This window comes from Sarcophilus harrisii, chromosome X (genome assembly GCF_902635505.1).
Source record: "Sarcophilus harrisii chromosome X, mSarHar1.11, whole genome shotgun sequence".
NCBI lineage: Eukaryota > Metazoa > Chordata > Mammalia > Dasyuromorphia > Dasyuridae > Sarcophilus > Sarcophilus harrisii.
Genome location: NC_045432.1, coordinates 42,000,324 through 42,020,854, shown reverse-complemented (window position 1 = coordinate 42,020,854; position 20,531 = coordinate 42,000,324). Strand labels below are relative to the sequence as shown.

The window sequence follows — 20,531 nt, the reverse complement described above, 5'->3', positions numbered from 1 at the left end:
TGTCCAGCAGGATCTCTGCTCCTGTGTGTTGACTTAGAAAACCACATATTAGCATTATCTATATGCTCTTGTGTTTTTACTTAGCTTGTGAAATTTTTCCCAATTGGATTTTCATCCGGTTTGGGCACCACTTGGGAATTAGGGCTGCCAGCAGCGGATTGACATTTGTGCCCTACATCACTCTGTGAATAATAAGAGGGGGCATTTATATCATGATCTAAAATGTGCCTAGATTTCCAATACATCTCATATGAACCCCTCAACAGCTATGTGATGAGGGTACTAGAGGTAGTATCATCCTCATTTTATGGGTCAGGAAACAGAGATTTGAAAAGAGTGACTTGTCATTATGGGTCAGTTTGAAGGGGCCTTTATTTATAATGAGGAAAATTAAGGACTAACTGCTTTTTGATGGTAGGAAAATATCCAGTCCAACCCAATAAGCATTTGATAAGCACCTACTATGTGTAGAGCCCTAGAAATACAAAGGCAAAGTATAGATCCGTACTTGCCTTCATGGAGGGAGCTTCCATTCTCCTGGGAAGAATAGCATGAAAAGCCTAAGCAGAAGTGCAGAGGAAAAAGTGGTATCTTTAGAGTAACAGAACCTGAGTTTATATCCACATTCTTCAGTGATCTGTGACCTTGGACAAGTCCCTATGCCTCTCTTTCTTCATCTGTAAAAATGAGTGAGACTAGACTCTGGTGACTTCTAATGGGCTTTCCAGCTATATATAAATTGATGGTTTTGTAACACTTTGAAAGACAAAATAATTTGGGGGGGGGGGGGGGAAGACCAACCACCAAAGGTGTCAGGAAAGGCTTCCTGCAAGAGGTAACATTTGACATTAGCCTTACATGATGAAAAAATCCTAAGTGGCAGAAAAGAGTACAAGGTACAGTAAACCTAGGGCCCACTGGTCAGGACAGCAGGGGACTGCAACCTCTAGCAGCAAAGTCAAACTCTCTGGGGATCTTTTGATAAGGCAAATGCCTTAGGAGCAGGGACAGAGATAAGAACTCTTAACAAGTAGAATATTTAAAGAGTTTCGCCCAAAAGATCCCACTTTATTTTCCTCAAATGTCTAGACTAAATCAGCATTTTGGAGAGACTTAGTTGCCTACCAGAAAGTACTCTGGCTATAGAGACTGGATATGAGTCCTGACTCTGACACCTATTAGTTGTATGCCCTTGGGGAAATTATTTCTCTTCCCAATTCTCAGTTACTCCTCCTGTAAAAAGACACAGTACTTCTTACACTTCCTACCTCACTGGATCGATGTGAGGAAATCCCTTGGTAAACCCTTACTTGTTGAAGAATTAGAAATTGTGATGATGATGATTTAGAGGATGGCCTCTGTCGTAGCCAGTGCAATCACATGCTAGTTTATCTATCTGCTAGCTATAGAAAGAGCTTTGCTTCACAAAATCTTGGTTTACTCCAGAGTGACTCCAGTTAAATGGAAGTCCCGGAACTCAGTAATTCATTTTGCCTCAGAACACTAATTGTACTCTGATTAGCTTCCATTTAAAACCACGTGACTTGATCGCTTCACCCAAGCCCCTCATTTCCCTGTCTGACCGCTAGTCACTCTGGGTTCAGGACTCAAAACTCTCTCTTTGAGCATAAATGTTTTTGGACCTTCGGCAGCTACCATATTGCCAGGATAAATGATAGACTTTTCACCAATTCTACCTACAACATCTTTTGTCCGTCACACGGAACCAAGAAAATACAGGAAAAGGCAAGGGAGCCTCGGAATTTAGCAAGGAGGGGATGGTCACCAAAGCCCAACGACAAAAAGGTTGAGAATGATGGAGACAAATCAAATGTTGGATCTGGTGATTAGTCAATGGCATGTCCCTTATGAAAAAGCTACCTCCTAATGATAATGGTAATAACCTGTTTTCTTATTAGTCCCAATGCCTTTAAAAGTACTTCTCTCTCAATAACCCTGTGACCCAATAGCCAATGGTGAGGAGCAGAGAACATGTACTCTGCTACCACCGGCACGTAGGACTACCAACCACTGAAGATGCTATAGCTAATTTGCTACCATTTTGTAAATTTTCCAGCTCCTTATTGTTATTTCGGGTTTCTTGTTGGGTTGAGCCATATGACCACATACAGAATCCTGATTTAAATGAGAACTAAGATTCTTGTGAGTTTGATCCATATGGTACATCCCAGTGTCATATGGTGTAACCTGGTATAGACGATTTGTCACTTGTCAATTCCACTGGTACATCTTTAATACCCATGCTCAAGTATCTAGGAGCTCACCCATCCTACGACCTTCTTTTAGCTCATCTGTCAAGTTTCTATAAAAATTGTTTAATGAGAATTGATTGGAATGATTCAGTGTCACATTGCCATCAGGTTTGAGGCTTAGTCACTAGAATAACTCATTGTATGAAACATTCTAAATGTTCTCATTCATTTCAAGATAATAATTTGGGAGAAGAATTATGATTATAACGTGTATCCCTGTGTTGAGGAATAGGCTGGATAAAAAGAATTAGTAGGACTGTGTTGCTTTGGAGCCAACCAGCAGAGGTTCATGGAGTTAGAGTTGGAAGGAACCTTAGAAGCCACGTAGTCCAGCCCTGTAATTTTGCAGATGGGGAAATTGAGGCCTGGTGAACAATCTGGAACTTTACTAAGGTCACACACATGGTAGTAAATGAGAGATTTGACTCCAGATTCATTGTTCTTTCCCCCATACTGCACTACTAGCCGGCATGACAGAGATAAGAGTATGGGCATAATGGCATTCAAGTAAGAATAGGAAGAGGAAGATTCAGACAGAGTCCGTCCTAATTTGTTCCTATCCGGTGTGCCTCAGTGTATTCATATGTTCAGCCGGTCACCATGAGAATAAGTGTTTCTTTAGTCATTTTGCCTCTCTTGGGCTCTTCATTCCCTCCTCATCATCCTGGTCCTGGAATTTGACCCTTCTATCACAGAAGTCATGAGGGCCACTCTCAGTTATCCCAATAGAGTTACACCTCTCTCTGAATGTTATGGTTTGGTGTGGGAGCTGGACTGCCACAGTTTCTTGTGTGAGAATGATCCAGTTCCTTTTCTGGGGGCCCAAGTTTGCCTTATCTGTCAAATGTGAAAGCTGAACTAGATGATCTCTTAAGGCCCCTTTCTGGCTCCATGAGTCAGTCTGTCTATACTGTTGAAGTTTTCTGCCGCCTTTTCAGGAGACGTAATGTGTTGGAGTCATACACAGACACAGGACAAAATGTCAAAACGAGGCATCAGTTAAGGGTGAAACTATGCCTTGTGTGGCGCCCGCCTGGAGTTATTTATGATTCCATTTCTTTTTCAAATGACTGACTTTCTGAGTAGCACGTTAACCTGTGCTTTGGTAACAGTCATATTCAAGTGCTCCCAATAGCCATAATTTTCCTTGCTGTGTGTCACCCTCCACCCATCCACCCCCGCCCTCAACAGAATCACTGTCTGAGGGTCAATAGGTCAATTTCATCAAGACATACATGGCTGTGATTGAAACAGAGGTTCATGGGAGCTGCTCTTGGCTCCACATCCATCCACATCCCACCTGAAAGGAGAAAGAAAGGTTCCACTTGTCATTCTGATGGATCTTACATGCACCTCCTCCCTGAAGGAGCTGACAGATTAAACTGCAGGGAAGGGGTGGCTGGCAACTGAGTGGAACATCTGGAAATGAAAGGTGTCGACTCATGTCACACTGCTAAGGAAAGAGGACTCCATGAGCACTCCTAATTCCCCGTGGCTTTTCCCCGGTTTTATGCCATCTACACATCTGCTTCAGCGAAAATAAAATGAATAACATCATCCATCCATTTTAATGACCATCGCATTGGTGCCATGAGTCTTTCTTTAACTGAAGCTCACTCCATTTGTTCATGTCATGCATACATGTAACCATGCAGTAAAAGAGAGCTTGGGCTAGGTAACCTCTCGGTCTCTTCCAACTTTGTTTATGACCCTCTGATTCTGGATGACCTCCGGTATCCCCTATCCCCCTCAGTTTCCAATCCTATGACCCATAATGAAAGGAGAAGCATTTTACTTTGGAAACTATGGTATAATAAAATGGGTGCTAGACCGGTTGGTCAGGAGACAATGTTTTATCATAGGCTCTGCTGCTAACTGATGTTGTGACCTTGGACAAGCCTTTCTCTCTCTCTTTTTTTTGGATGTTGCTTTCCTTCTGGATAACATGAAGGGCTTGAAATGGGTGATCACTAAGGTTCTGTCTACCTCTATTTTCTTGTTGAACCTCATGGTAAAGAGGCAGAATTCTATCTTATAGCCACATACTTTCATCATAATTCTAGTAGTCAGAATTTTCATAGCCCAATGTTGAAGAATTGTTCACGCATATGTTTTGAAAAATAAAAAGGTTTGATAAAAAAAAATCTCATAGCCCATGGGAGGGAGAAATGGCTTGTATACAGAAGTCAAAGCAGATAACATAGGGAGTAGCCAGTCTGTCATAAAAATAGTAGCCAAAAAAAGCAATAATACACAGAAGAGCTACACTTCAAGAAGGGTCAGCGGTAAAATCTGTAGCCTTAGAAATCCATAAACAAAGTACAAGATATGGGTAATAAGTATCAAAGAATCAAATTCAAGAGAGCAAGTTTGACGCTCATAGTTACTGAGCCTTACTTAACGAGGTATGGCATTGGAAGGAGAAAATTTATTCCAAAGGATTAGAATTGGTAAGACACAGGCCAGAAGAGCCCTATATAACATTAAATCCAAGTACCTGAAGAAGGAGCACATTTGAGTAGAACATCAACAGATTAAGAAAAAGAAGTTTTACTTTTTTGGGTGTACTATAGACCACCCTGACGAAAGAGAGATTTAGAATACACCTTTGACAGATTGACCCCAAACTTGGCATAGAGGCATAAAATCACAATGAGATGGAACCAGAACTTTTGCTGGAACTTTCTTTCTTTTCCAAAAAAGGAACAGCCTTCATGATAATTTCATTCATTAAGAGGCACAGGAGGTGGCAAGGTAAATGATATTTTTCAAGATCTGATTCTTATCAACAAAGACAATCTGATTTTTTCCAAATATTTCTGTTAATGACCTTGGCACAAATTACCACTGCGTATTAAAACTTGAGATAGAGGAGAGGAAGCTGGGTATAGTCTGTTAAGTTATTCTGAGTAATAGAAAGAACAGACTTCAAGAAGTTCAGTGGCAGGAAAGGTTAGAATTCAATGTCCTAAAATTCAACAGGGGAAATTAGCCCAGAGGGCTAAAAAGCTCTGGGAGATGAAAATCTGAACACAGAAACATAAATTATTCTGATAGAGAAGTAAAAGTAGAATTATGACTCCACAGAGAACACGAAACTAAGAAAGACTGTTGAAGGACGAGACAATGAACTTGGAAGCTGAAAAAGAGTCAGTCATTTCTTTGACATGGCAGAGGAAAACCATGAGAGCTGGAAATATTGTCTGACTCTCAATCATATTTCTTATTAGCTGTGTCACTCTGGTTATCACTTAACCTCTCTGTGCCTTGATTTCCTTATCTGTAAAAATGGCAACAACAACTGTAGCATCTATCTTGCAGGATTGTAAGTTTCCTATGAGATATTGTTTTTAAGAGTGCTTATATGGTTTAAAGCCTTTATAACTGTCATTATCATCCTTGTTGTCAATAATAATTACAATGATAGGAAACTGAAATAGATATGCCTGCAGCATAGTTCACTGGCAAAGTAACCATCCTTAAAAGGAGAGCTTCTTCATTCCAATTCAGACTCCACATTACGTGATCCCAAGCAAGTCAATCTGGGTCACAATATAATGAAGTTGTATGGGATCACCTCTGAGTCCTTTTTACCTTTCAATCTCCCTAAGCTGAACACCAAGGCACATCACTGAGAATTAAAACAAAAGAGGGTTCCACCCAACAAGTGTCAGAGCCCCAAAGCCTTCTGATGTCACCATGTTTTCTCTTTTCAGTAGCATTATATCTACCTCCCAGCATCCCTGAGCACCTTTAGAGCCTTGTACTTTATATGGCCCTGGTTCCTACAAAGTAAGAACTAGAACCTGCCTTAGATGGCCTGCCATTCATTCATGCTCGTTTCTCCTTGGCCAGAGAGGGAGAAAAAGGAGAGCGAGCTTTGACAACAAGAAATAGTCTGCCTTGATCCATTTCCATGATCGCCACTGATGTAAACCAGTTCATTAGCCCGGGGCCAAGCAGGGAGAACGCAGGGACACTCCAGGGAGTACCCATGCCAGGGCTCTGCAAATTGACTAAAGGTTAAGTAAGTCAAGCTAAAGACTTCCTGTTTTAGGATGATATACTCACTAGCATTACGGAAATCGTTTATGCTATTGATTTGCTTTTTATTCTTATCTTATTCTTGAACCTTTTCAATCATGAACAAATGCTACCCAGAGCTCCAGCTGAGGAACCTTTTCCCTGCCTTGCTACAATTCAGTTTCAGCAAGGGAAATAGAATTTGTTGATCGGCTCCTTTCTGCGGGCAAAATGAACGGTCAAATGCCCACTTTCTCATCCCTCTTCCCTACTTATCCCTCCTCTCCCAACACACAAACACTTAAACTTTCCCATTGATCTCATGCCAAGATATGTCAACATGGCATAAATAGCATCCAAATGATGATTGGGGTAACCTTATAAATTGGTAAGCATTTATTAGGCTCCTACTATGTTCCTGCTACTATATCTAGACACAAAGATCACAACTAGGCAGTCCCTTAATGCCTTCTTACAAGCATTTATTTAATTTCTGCTATGTGCAAGCACTCTGCCCGGTCTTGGACATGCTACCTGACCTCAGGGAGGTTGGCGGGAGATAAGTGTTCGTGGATAAGTCAATTCCGAATATCTCCAATAACAAAAAAAACCCAGATTCTCTGGCAGAAGTATTTTTGCCAAAGGCCTCATGTAGGAGGTAGTCCTTGTTCTGAGTTTTGAAGAGGGCTTGGAATTGCAAGAGGAGAAGCTATAGATGGATGGTGTCAGAGTCATAAACGGTAAGAGTGATTCATTTTGGTCATCTTTAAAGCTCCCATATAGCACAGCTTCTTAACCTTTTTCCACCCGGGATCCCTTCCCCCCCCCCCGGGTATATGCGTATATAAAATAGGTGTACTAATCAAACGCTTACTGATGAGAAGTCATACTTTTGCATCTCTCACAGTAACAAGACCCACTATAGGGTCACAAACCACAGCTTAGGAATCTGATCTACATGTAATCAAATATTGATAGCCCATTCTTTGTGGGCACAAAAGACTGGAAACAAAATAGGTAATAATAATAGTTACAATTATGAGAGCTAACATTTGTATAACACTTATTATGTGCCACACACTGTGCTAAGCACTTTGCAATGATTATTTCATTTGAACCTCACAACAACCCTGGGAGGTAGGTGCTACTATTTTTCCCGTTTTGTAGCTAATAATGATAGGAACATTAATGATAATAGCTAATATATATATATATATATATATATATATATATATATATAGTGCTTGCTGTGCACTAACCACTTCACAGTTAATATTGTCATTTGTACAATTATAAAGAACCTCTTTACAATTACAATAATTTACAATTATTATATTATCGTATCTTCACAACAGCCCTGGGAGCTAGGTACTATAATGATCCCCATTTTGTAGATGAGGAAACAGAGGCAAACAGGGTGAAGTGAGTTGTCTATAAGAAGACATAAAGGATATTCTAAAAAGTGTCTGAGAATGAATTTGAGGAGTCTTCCTGCTTTCAAGCCTGAGATACCCAGCTACCGTAAACAATTCAAAATCATCAGGAACAGATCCTTACCAGAATTGGGTAAGGAGAGTGCAGAGAGAGCGAGTCTGTCTGAAATCCAAATTCCAAGACTGCATTGGAATCCTTGTGACCTTGGGAGCAATCACGATTCACATTTTTGTATTCCAAAGCCATTCATTTTTTTAAATTTGAATTTTTGTATTTTGTTATCATATTATCTCACTTTTCCTCTGTATGTCCCCTTCCCTCCCTCCCTCCCAGAAAGCCATCCCTTATAACAAAGAATACCAATTATTGTACTGCAGTAAGCATTTATTCAGTGTCTCCTAGGAAAAGATAGTAGGACGATTATTATCGCCGTTTATATCTTTTTAAATTTTTTTATTTCAATGGGATGTTATTTTTCCAGTTAGAAGCAAAGACAGTCTCTGATGCCCATTTCTATAGGATTTTGAGTTCCATTTTTTTCCTCCTTCCCTCCCCTCTTCCTCTTTCTCAAGACAGTCAGCAAACTAACATAGACTATACAGGTATGATTTCCAACACATTTCTATGAGTCATGTTGAGAAAGAAAAATCAGAACAAAAGGGGGAAATCACAAAAAAGACAACCACCACAACAAAAAAGATGAAAATACTATGCTTCATTTTGCATTCAATCTCCATAGGTCTTTCTCAGGATGCACATGGCATTTTCCATCCCAAGTCTATTAGAATTGTCTCAGATCCCTGTATTGCTGAGAAGAGCTGAGTCTATCACAGCTGATCATCACATAATCTTGCTGTTACTGTGTTCAATGTTCTCTTGGTTCTGCTCACTTCACTCAGCATTAATTCGTGTCAGTCTTTCCAGACTTTTCTGAAATCAGTCTGTTGATCACTTCTTATGGAATAATAGGATTTCATCACATTCCCATACAACAGCTTATTCAGCCATTCCCCCATTGATGGGCTTGTGCTTAGTTTCCAAAAAGAACACATCACAAAAAGATTCCACTACAGAAAGTACAATTGCAAATATTTTTGCACATGTGATCCTTTTCCCTCTTTTATGATCTCTTTGGGATACAGATCCAGTAATGCCATCAAAAAGTACGCACAGTTTTTTAGCCCTGTGGATGTAGTTCCAAATTGCTCTCCAGAATGGCCGGATCAATTCACAACTCCACCAATAACGCATTGGTGCCCCAGTTTCCCCACATCCTATACAGTGTTTATCATTATCTTTTCCTGTCATCTTAGCCAATCTGATAGGTGTTGAGTGTACCTGAGAGTTGTTTTAATTTGCATTTCTCTAATCCATGATGATTTAGAGCATTTTTTTTCAGATGATTACAGATAGCTTTAATTTCTTCATCTGAAAATTGCCGGTTCCTATACCTTGACCATTTATCAACTGGGGAATGACTTGTATGCTGATAAATTTGACTCAGTTCTCTACATATTTTAGAAATGAGGTCTTTCTCAGAAATGCCAGCTTTTTGCTTCCCTTCTAATCTCGGCTGCATTGGTTTTGTGCAAAACCTTTTACATTTGATGTAATCCAAATTTTTCATTTTGCATTTCACAATGTATTGTTTGGTAATGAAATCCTCTCTTCTCCAAAGATCTGACAGCTAAAGTATCCTTTGCTCTCCTAATTTACTTATAATCTTACTCTTTATGTCTAAATCATGAGCATTATCTTGGTATAGGGTTGAGACACTGGTTTATGCCTAGTTTCTGCCATACAATTTTCTAGTTTTCCCGGTAGTTTTTGTCAGATCGTGATAGAATAGAAGTGAATAGTCTTGCTTGGAAATACAGCAGAGATTAGATTAAAATCCAGAACTTCCTGCCCAACTAATGCTTTTTTCCTCCTCGACATGCTTCCTCTTCTGGAGTTCAAATTGGAGCTTAGGTCAGCCCAGTAAGAGAAGAGTCGCTCTAAGAAGGTCCAGTTGACAGACAGTACCCAATTAAGGTGTCTGGCACTTGGTTTATTCTGAGAGTGTGTAACTCAGGGCCTTGGGATCTTTAGGTCTAACCTGTGACCTTTGGGGTCACGTTAGCTAGACCAAGGTTGTAGGGCATTATGGAACTGGCTTCCTTCTCATCTGGCTCACGGCCTTACAATTTGACCTCATAAAGTTCAGAATGGTTAATCCCATTCTCAGTCCCATCTGTCTTGTCTCTTTCATTGTCACGGAGAGAGCTTTCATGGAATTCCAGTGGGGAAGGGGGCTATATGAAAGAACCAAGAAGGAGGCACAAAGTGTTGCCTCCAAACTTCCTTAGCCTGAGGCTTGATACAGCCCACCCCTTACCACCACCACCCAACTAAGTTACCTTTGCCCTGGTGTGAAGAGGAAAATGACCTCTGAAATCTGGAGCAGGAAAGAATCCTGGGTACAATCTGATCATAGTCTTTTAGCTTCCTAGATTTAGAGCTAGAAGAACCCTCCACTCATCTAGTCCCGCCCTATTATGTGGAGAGGGCACTGAGCGGTCCAGAGAAATGAAGGGCCCTTACGGTGACCTCGGTCACCCCGGGCTTGCCCGAGACCTGTTGGGGAATGTAAGCCAGGAAGGGGAAAGTTGGGATGAAGAAAACTTCTCCAAGCCAGAATCTTCTCTGCAAAATTTAGAGATCAAAGATACAGAACAAAATGTATCTCTTAGTTGTCAAAATGTTCAGATTTTCAACATGTCCTGAGGATCGTAGATAAATGCAGATGACTAACAAATGACTCTTGTTTTTAAAATTGCCTTTCACTTTTTAAAAAACGGAACAATTGGGGAGTTATTTTTCCCTTTTTCTTCTCAGTAAGTTCCCATTAGAGTCATTCAAATGACAGATTCCTTTGATTGCTCATAACTACCTTGCTTTGGGAAAATGGTGCTGGTCTCTACTCATCTCCTCCTACGGAGCAGTTATTCCGGTTCTACTGTATGCAGATCCCTCTGCCTCTTTCTGGGGAGGGGACTACTCAGCCCAGGTATGATTGGGGTCTTCGCCTTGCCTCATAGGCTTCTGATCTTGTACTGTGATGGGCTCATCGAGCCAGAGCTGGAAGGGAGAACTATCCCCTCATTTTACAGGGTAGGAAACTGAGGTCCAGCAAAACAAAGTAGCGATTCGCCTGAGGTAGTGTTGGAGGCAGGATTTGAACGTGAGTCCTCTAACTCTAATAGCAAGTTGAGATACATGCAGTCCATGGTATAGACCACAATGGTACAGCTTGTTGGCATCACCCAAGCATTTACACCGTAAACATGAAGCAAGGCCTCTGTTAATTGCCCAGGAGTCTTTGATACTCCCTTCCAGCCCCAAAGTGTTCTTCATGATTTCAAAGATGGGATTAATAAGTTGTCCTAGGCAAAAACTCCTCTGTCTCTCTGGCCCACCTGGTGATCCCCTCTCTCCCTCAGGTTAGCTTGCTTGGTCCTTCCCTAGGCACTGTCTTCCCCCTTAGAGAGGGAGTTCTCAAAGCAGGGAGGGACTTTAGTATTCACATCTCCAGCAATGAGCACATTGCTTTGTACACAGTGAGTGCCCATGGAGTCCAGTTGTGTTCCCAGGCCTGTCCTAGAAAAAGGGCTGGGAGGGTCTCTGCTTTCAAAGCCAGTGCTCTAGCCTCTGCACTCCATTTTGGGGTCTCTAGTTCATCCCTTTCTTTCTGATAGATGTTGAATTTCTGCAGTAACCAAGGCTATATAGCATTCTATTCTGTGCGTATGGTTTTCGTCATCTCTTTTCTAGTCCTAGAATGAGTTGAATGGTACCACAAGCACAAGAAAAGTAACCAGGCATCATGAAATATTTGTCTGGGACCACACAAGAGGTTAGAGGAGGACCATTAATCAGCTAGGGGTGTCTGAGTGCCTCCTGGGGAGTATGTAACCCCCAGGAATTTTCTTGAGGTCCAGGGCTGGTAATTGCTCCTAATCACCACTAGAGGTCCCCAGTCCAATGGGTCAGGGAAGTGACATGCTGGCTCCATGGCCTTTGCTCACTTGGACACTACCGTTCTGCAGCTTCTTTTAACCTGCAAACCTGTATATAGGTGTCCCTGAAACCCCCTGCAAGCCTTTTCCAAGTGGGTTTCACAAAGTGAAAGGGATCGGAGATGGCCGGGGAGTGGGACGGGCTGCCGCTCTTGAGGGTAGCGGCGGGCAGGTACGCCTTAGGCCCGGCGTTCTGCCGGACCCACCTTTGAAGTGGCCCCACATTAAGTATTTTCACTAATGAATTGCTTTGCTCTAAGTGTTGTTCTCTGTGTAGCTACTAGAATATTGACAGTTGAGATGTAAGACTGTGAAAGTTAATTGGCCAGGCCAGAATTAGGCCTTCCTTAATGCCTTAAACGATTCACAGCCAGATTGCAGGGTGGATATCGTAATAGAGGATGCTGTTTGCATCTGTAAACTAGATACTAGAGGCAGTCCCTTTCCCTTTGGACTCTGCAAGGATCCCATGGCAGTGATTGCAAGTCCTTTCCACGATATTGTTCATTAGACTTGGTGAGAACATTTCAATCTCGCTCAGTTCCTTATTAATCTTTGCCTTCTTCAGAGGTCGGCTGTAGTCAGAAGTAGTGACTTTGAGCCGTGAACTTTTCTTTATAGGGTATGATATAAAAAACACCTTAGGAAGAGGCCTCATATATAAGATGACATCAAAGAAATTCATGAGCGTGAAGGAAAATAGATTGGCCATTTTCCAAGAGTAAAAGACCATCCATGTGGCCCTTTGGTATCCTTGGTTATGAGAAAACAAGAAAGGTCCCAACGTGTTGGGTGGCCACCCTGTGGCAAAGTTATGGAAGGACATGGGCTGAGGATCACCTCTAGAATCATTGCTTCTCAGATTTAGAGCTAGAATGATTTCAAAGGCCATTTTTCCCTACTCCTTCACTTAACAGAGGAGGAAGTTAAGGACAGTGAGGGAAAGGGATTTATTTGCCCAAAGTATTACAGATAACAAGTGATGGAGCCAAGGCTGGAAGCCTGAGCCTCTCGCATCAGATCCACAAGGCAGGCAAGCTAGCCTAGCTGAAGCAACTAAGGCCGTTGGTAAAGAGATAGGAAGGCAGCACATACCAAGCAATTGAAACTACCACCACCATCTTAAATGGTAGCTCCCATCAGACTCGAGTCTATGCCTCTGAACTCAAAAGCCTAGGGTATAGGTGCCCTTAGCCACTATCCTGGGAAGCAGGCTGTGGAGATACAGCCTGGCAACTGCTTGGGTAGATGCTCTCACCATAGCTACTGAAACCTATCCTTGCCACCAAAGACCTTGACTCTCAAATGGTCCGAGTTGAAAAACTGACCTGGCTTTTTGGTGGAAGGAGAGGCCTTACCACCCACTTTGCCACTGTGCCCTCAGGACCACAACACTTCTCTGTCTGACCTAGGGAAGGCGGAAACCCCTTCCCTAGGTCTTGTCTTCTCCATGAGAGTGTGAGTCCCTCAAAGTAGGGAGGGACTTTCGTGTTCATACCTCTAGCAGTCAGCACATTGCTTTGCACAGTGAGTGCTTATGAAAAGCTTGGTTCGCTTAACACTGATGCATGGGTCAGCATAGATTGGGCTAAATAGAGCAGGAGTGACTTAAGTATGCAGAGTACCGTGGTCGACCCTAAGGAGAGGTGCACAGGACACCCTCGAGGTGATGATCGTCTGGTAGGAGGAGGTGATGTACACAGAGTGCGCATCCGCCTCAGAAGCATACCTCCCCCTCCCACACATCCTCATACAGCCCAAAGCCTTTCATCCTGTGATCCCTTTGTCCCCGACTGCCTAGGAATCCTCCTGATGTAATCAACCCAGCGTGTCTTCTTGGGAGGGTCGGTCCCGCAGGGGGCCCAGCTTCCCATTCAGCGCTGTGATAGAGATTCTCCACTAGGATATGTAAAACCACAGAGCGCTACATGTTAGCTGTTGTTCCTACACTAGCCTTTAGCACATTAAAGCCTTGCACATAGTATCAGATTTGCTCTTCACGGGAACCCTTTGAAGTAAGTAACGTGGATGTTCTCCCTGCTATTTTACACATGATGTGAGTGAGTTCTGCAGAAATAAAATGACTTGTCCAAGATCATGCCTCTGTTAAACAGCTTGGCGAGATCTCGAACCCAGGTTTTCTGACTTCAGATCCAGTGAGTTTTCCATGGTGCCCCTGTAAAGAGCGCCTAATCCATCTGCTATGGCTTATGGGAATTTGAGACATACTGTTGACTAACAGTGTCGGCTGATATTTATGACAGGTGATGTGGATTGGTGCCTGGACACCTTGAATCCAGGAAGACCCAGGGCCATGTCTCACCTTTGACATACATACCCTGGCTGTGTGACTCTGCGGAGATCATTGAGCTTCTCGGTGCTCTAGGCCAGGGGCCAAATTTTAGGCCCAGTGAGCCCGCCTGAAAAACTCCTAAGCGGGGCCTAAGCCAGATGAAAATATAGTTGGGAAATGCTGAACAATGTAAAGAAAAGAACAACAAAGCCAGGATGTTCATTTAGTGCTTTCTAAGTCAAGGTGTGGCCCCCAGGAATCCATTTTGATTTGATTTTGCCACGACTGCTCAGTAAAACTCTCAAAGACTATAGGTTACAGACAAAGTGCCAACCTGTATCAGTAGAGTGACTTTCCTCACCTGGGAGTTCCTTGGGCTATTCAAAACACAGGCCCACTCCCTGTTCCCTAGCTGGCACATTTATGGTGCTTTCTATAGTTTAGCTCTGCAGTAGTTTCTTCAAGTATTATCACCGCCCCCTTTTAATAAAAGTCAAAACAGAGGTGTCAGGGGGTTAAGTCACTTCCTGGGATCAGGTCTTCCTGAGGCCATGTGAGAGCCACTTTCACATTTCCGCGCTTGCTCACTTTTGCTCACTTGGACACTACCGTTCTGCAGCTTCTTTTAACCTGCAAACCTGTATATAGGTGTCCCTGAAACCCCCTGCAAGCCTTTTCCAAGTGGGTTTCACAAAGTGAAAGGGATCGGAGATGGCCGGGGAGTGGGACGGGCTGCCGCTCTTGAGGGTAGCGGCGGGCAGGTACGCCTTAGGCCCGGCGTTCTGCCGGACCCACCTTTGAAGTGGCCCCACATTAAGTATTTTCACTAATGAATTGCTTTGCTCTAAGTGTTGTTCTCTGTGTAGCTACTAGAATATTGACAGTTGAGATGTAAGACTGTGAAAGTTAATTGGCCAGGCCAGAATTAGGCCTTCCTTAATGCCTTAAACGATTCACAGCCAGATTGCAGGGTGGATATCGTAATAGAGGATGCTGTTTGCATCTGTAAACTAGATACTAGAGGCAGTCCCTTTCCCTTTGGACTCTGCAAGGATCCCATGGCAGTGATTGCAAGTCCTTTCCACGATATTGTTCATTAGACTTGGTGAGAACATTTCAATCTCGCTCAGTTCCTTATTAATCTTTGCCTTCTTCAGAGGTCGGCTGTAGTCAGAAGTAGTGACTTTGAGCCGTGAACTTTTCTTTATAGGGTATGATATAAAAAACACCTTAGGAAGAGGCCTCATATATAAGATGACATCAAAGAAATTCATGAGCGTGAAGGAAAATAGATTGGCCATTTTCCAAGAGTAAAAGACCATCCATGTGGCCCTTTGGTATCCTTGGTTATGAGAAAACAAGAAAGGTCCCAACGTGTTGGGTGGCCACCCTGTGGCAAAGTTATGGAAGGACATGGGCTGAGGATCACCTCTAGAATCATTGCTTCTCAGATTTAGAGCTAGAATGATTTCAAAGGCCATTTTTCCCTACTCCTTCACTTAACAGAGGAGGAAGTTAAGGACAGTGAGGGAAAGGGATTTATTTGCCCAAAGTATTACAGATAACAAGTGATGGAGCCAAGGCTGGAAGCCTGAGCCTCTCGCATCAGATCCACAAGGCAGGCAAGCTAGCCTAGCTGAAGCAACTAAGGCCGTTGGTAAAGAGATAGGAAGGCAGCACATACCAAGCAATTGAAACTACCACCACCATCTTAAATGGTAGCTCCCATCAGACTCGAGTCTATGCCTCTGAACTCAAAAGCCTAGGGTATAGGTGCCCTTAGCCACTATCCTGGGAAGCAGGCTGTGGAGATACAGCCTGGCAACTGCTTGGGTAGATGCTCTCACCATAGCTACTGAAACCTATCCTTGCCACCAAAGACCTTGACTCTCAAATGGTCCGAGTTGAAAAACTGACCTGGCTTTTTGGTGGAAGGAGAGGCCTTACCACCCACTTTGCCACTGCGCCCTCAGGACCACAACACTTCTCTGTCTGACCTAGGGAAGGCGGAAACCCCTTCCCTAGGTCTTGTCTTCTCCATGAGAGTGTGAGTCCCTCAAAGTAGGGAGGGACTTTCGTGTTCATACCTCTAGCAGTCAGCACATTGCTTTGCACAGTGAGTGCTTATGAAAAGCTTGGTTCGCTTAACACTGATGCATGGGTCAGCATAGATTGGGCTAAATAGAGCAGGAGTGACTTAAGTATGCAGAGTACCGTGGTCGACCCTAAGGAGAGGTGCACAGGACACCCTCGAGGTGATGATCGTCTGGTAGGAGGAGGTGATGTACACAGAGTGCGCATCCGCCTCAGAAGCATACCTCCCCCTCCCACACATCCTCATACAGCCCAAAGCCTTTCATCCTGTGATCCCTTTGTCCCCGACTGCCTAGGAATCCTCCTGATGTAATCAACCCAGCGTGTCTTCTTGGGAGGGTCGGTCCCGCAGGGGGCCCAGCTTCCCATTCAGCGCTGTGATAGAGATTCTCCACTAGGATATGTAAAACCACAGAGCGCTACATGTTAGCTGTTGTTCCTACACTAGCCTTTAGCACATTAAAGCCTTGCACATAGTATCAGATTTGCTCTTCACGGGAACCCTTTGAAGTAAGTAACGTGGATGTTCTCCCTGCTATTTTACACATGATGTGAGTGAGTTCTGCAGAAATAAAATGACTTGTCCAAGATCATGCCTCTGTTAAACAGCTTGGCGAGATCTCGAACCCAGGTTTTCTGACTTCAGATCCAGTGAGTTTTCCATGGTGCCCCTGTAAAGAGCGCCTAATCCATCTGCTATGGCTTATGGGAATTTGAGACATACTGTTGACTAACAGTGTCGGCTGATATTTATGACAGGTGATGTGGATTGGTGCCTGGACACCTTGAATCCAGGAAGACCCAGGGCCATGTCTCACCTTTGACATACATACCCTGGCTGTGTGACTCTGCGGAGATCATTGAGCTTCTCGGTGCTCTAGGCCAGGGGCCAAATTTTAGGCCCAGTGAGCCCGCCTGAAAAACTCCTAAGCGGGGCCTAAGCCAGATGAAAATATAGTTGGGAAATGCTGAACAATGTAAAGAAAAGAACAACAAAGCCAGGATGTTCATTTAGTGCTTTCTAAGTCAAGGTGTGGCCCCCAGGAATCCATTTTGATTTGATTTTGCCACGACTGCTCAGTAAAACTCTCAAAGACTATAGGTTACAGACAAAGTGCCAACCTGTATCAGTAGAGTGACTTTCCTCACCTGGGAGTTCCTTGGGCTATTCAAAACACAGGCCCACTCCCTGTTCCCTAGCTGGCACATTTATGGTGCTTTCTATAGTTTAGCTCTGCAGTAGTTTCTTCAAGTATTATCACCGCCCCCTTTTAATAAAAGTCAAAACAGAGGTGTCAGGGGGTTAAGTCACTTCCTGGGATCAGGTCTTCCTGAGGCCATGTGAGAGCCACTTTCACATTTCCGCGCTGCCCTTCACTTCTTGTATTAACTCTCTTCCTAGAATCCAGATGCTGCCTTTTATTCCATAGCCATCGTCATTTGACTGTAGTGAATCTATACCCAGAGCCCCTATCATTTTCTAAATGGGGACCGAATGCTGGCACAGCAATTAACTCAGCACATGGTGGAGAAGCGTCCCTCGCGCCCGCCTCCCACCCCAGCATACTGGCAGACGTTCAGGCCCCACATTCGAAGTATTCCTCAATGAATCAGGCCCGGTCTCCATGCCTTCGGGGAAGGGCTGATGCTGTTTCCTGTGTGGGCTTCCCATGGAATTTATTTATACTTCTGTTGCTTTGCCCTGTTTTCTCAAAGTTAACAAGCCCTCCCACCCATCCCAGAGGATGAGTAGTAGGTAAAAGTGATGGCAAGAGTGATTTGCCCAAAGCTACGAGAGATAAAATCGCCTTATGATTTAGAAGCTTCTAACACCAAACCAGAGAAAGCATTTTCTGTATGTGGAGCACTGTGCAGGCTACTGGGAGCATAACGGCTCCTATATGGCCCCATATTGGTCCTTGTGGGACTTACAATCCAACAGGGAGGCAGTGTGGTGTGGCGCTAAGAGCACCCAGGCTTGGAGTTTCTGCATCCCTGGAAAACTTTTCTTTATGTGTCTCCAATAAAGACCCAAAGAGGGCCCAGCAGGCAGGATGGCATCGTGGGCTTTAGTAAGTAGGAGGAGGGGGATAGTGCGTAACCGTGTGCCACATAAGCAATCCGTTCTAGTACTTTATGAGTTGGACTACATAGCTGCTGGGGGCCCTTCCAACTCATAAATTCTGTCATTCTAGACTTAGACCAGATGCTCTCTGAGGTCCCTCCCAGCTCTAGATGTGGGATACAACGCTTTTCCTTTGTCAAGTCCTTTTCCCTTGCAGGGTCTCAGTTTCCTCAGCTGTACAATGAGCTTGGACCAGATGCCTCTGAGGTCTCTTTCAAGTCCAGAGCTAGGTCAAGTCTAGCTCTCATATGGTTACATGGCTGATCGGCCTTCCTTTCCAGCCACACATGTCCGCAACGATGTATTTTGTGCCACTTTGGGCATACAAGTCATTGCTGGTCATGTGATGTTGCCCATTTGGAATATCCTTTCTTTGCCCTTTGGGCTGTTTGTAACTTTATGCTTAATTTGATTGTTGGCAGTCAGCGGGTCATCTTTGTCCTACACCCAAGGATTTGGCAGATATAACCCAAATAATTCAAAGAACTGTATGCCAAAGTAATCTAGCCTGAGTCCATAAGAAAGCCGCAAGTCGGGAGGTGGGGAGATCACTTTCACCGGGGAGATCCCGGAAGGCATCCCAGGCCTTCTCGTGTAGATTCACACCCAGAGCGCAGGATACTCTGGGTATCCCTTTCCCCTAATCCAGGCGACTCCCTTTACCCAGAGGAAGATGATAGAGAGCTCAGCCATCAGTCATTCAGATGGCCAGATTCCGCTCAGGCTTCCCACTGTGATCTCTAATCCCCGCAGGAAGGCCTGTGACCCAGGACATGGGTCCCCAATCACACCGTCTCCGATGCTCCCTCTGGATAGGGTGGGAGGATCCTCGGCTGAGAGCCGGGAGGGACCTCCGAGGCCTCCCTAGCCAACCTTTTCTGCTTACACATGAGAGAACCGAGACCCAAAGACGTGGCCTGTCCAAAGTCACCCGGCTGGGGAGTGTGTAAGGACTGCTGTGCCGTTTGGTCTTTCTGCCATCATGCCAGTGCACTGTTGGTGAGAGCACACTTCCACCCAGGGGCTCCAAAGCTCAGGACATTCCCACACACCTGCCAGCCTAATAGGCAGCGTGGAAGAATGGGATGAATGCCAGACATGGCCTCAGGAAGACTCGAGTTTGGAGCCTGTCTCTGACACCGTCACCGGGCAGATATGGCCCATCAGCTTCTGTAAAGTGAGAGGATTCGACACAATGACTTTTCCAGGGTCTTTGGGGTCGCAGCCTGTTAATCCCACCGTTTGCTGCCCTGGCACCTCAACCACTCCATCAGAGCTACAGATCTCTCACGCTCCGCTTCGAAAATGGCGTTCTGCCGGCATCCTTTTGAACACCAGCAGTGAGGAAGACCAGCTGCTGCCTGTGTAGACCTACTTTGAACTGCTTTGTGCCCTTAATATCTCCTGCACGCCTTTTACCAGCTTTGATAAAGTAAGCTTAAAGGAAGAGGTGTAATTTGGGGCCAGGCTGTAGAGAATGGCTACGATGTGCCCAGAGGTAGAAGAAGAGGGTCTCTGAGCCATGAGAAACAGTCTGACATGAGGTATGGAAACCAGAAAGATCAGAGAATTTGTGAGGTACTTCAGATACTTCTGCTTCACTGGACCATGGAGGAAGAGTGGGAGGCATGCAAAGCTTGATGAGTAGAGAAGCTAGAAGTACAGGCTAAACAACTTGAATTGTTTTAGGTAATTGGGAGCCATCGACGGCTTTGGAGCACAGCAGTCTCATGACCAAATCTGGATGGTGGGAAAATTAACCTGGCAGTAGCGTGATACTACTTTATGGGTAATAGATGGATTGATGGAGCAGTAGGGAAAAGAGGATTAATGGAAATAATGTTTAAGAGGCGGTTGAAACAATCCAGATAGAGAGTGATGAAGGCTAACTCTAGGGGTGTCATAAAGTTTAAAAAGAAGGGGGTGGATGCAAGTGATGTTATAATGGTAGGACATGGGGGTGGTGATCTGTCTGTGTCGTGTCCGGAGTTGAAAGTGGCGAGTAATCTCAGCAATCCCCTGTACCTATGAGTGAGATTAGAATGAAATTAGAGTGAGTGGGATTAGAGTGAGATTAGAGTTGGTTTTTCCCAGCGTCAGTCCTGAATATGTTTGGAGGCACACACACACGGAGATACTGTAGGTTCATGAAGCAGAGACATGCGGCCCAAAGGTGCCCATTTTCACCTTGTGTCTGGATAATGCTTTTGTGGTAGTCACATTTATTTAAT

The 20,531-nt window shown here is 44.1% G+C and overlaps 1 protein-coding gene across 2 annotated transcripts in view; it reads left to right on the top strand.

Moving 5' to 3' along the window:
* The window catches only part of FGF13 (fibroblast growth factor 13), a 518,205-nt gene that overhangs the window by 324,252 nt on the left and 173,422 nt on the right, over window positions 1–20,531 (top strand). The gene's annotated exons all lie outside the window — the stretch shown is intronic.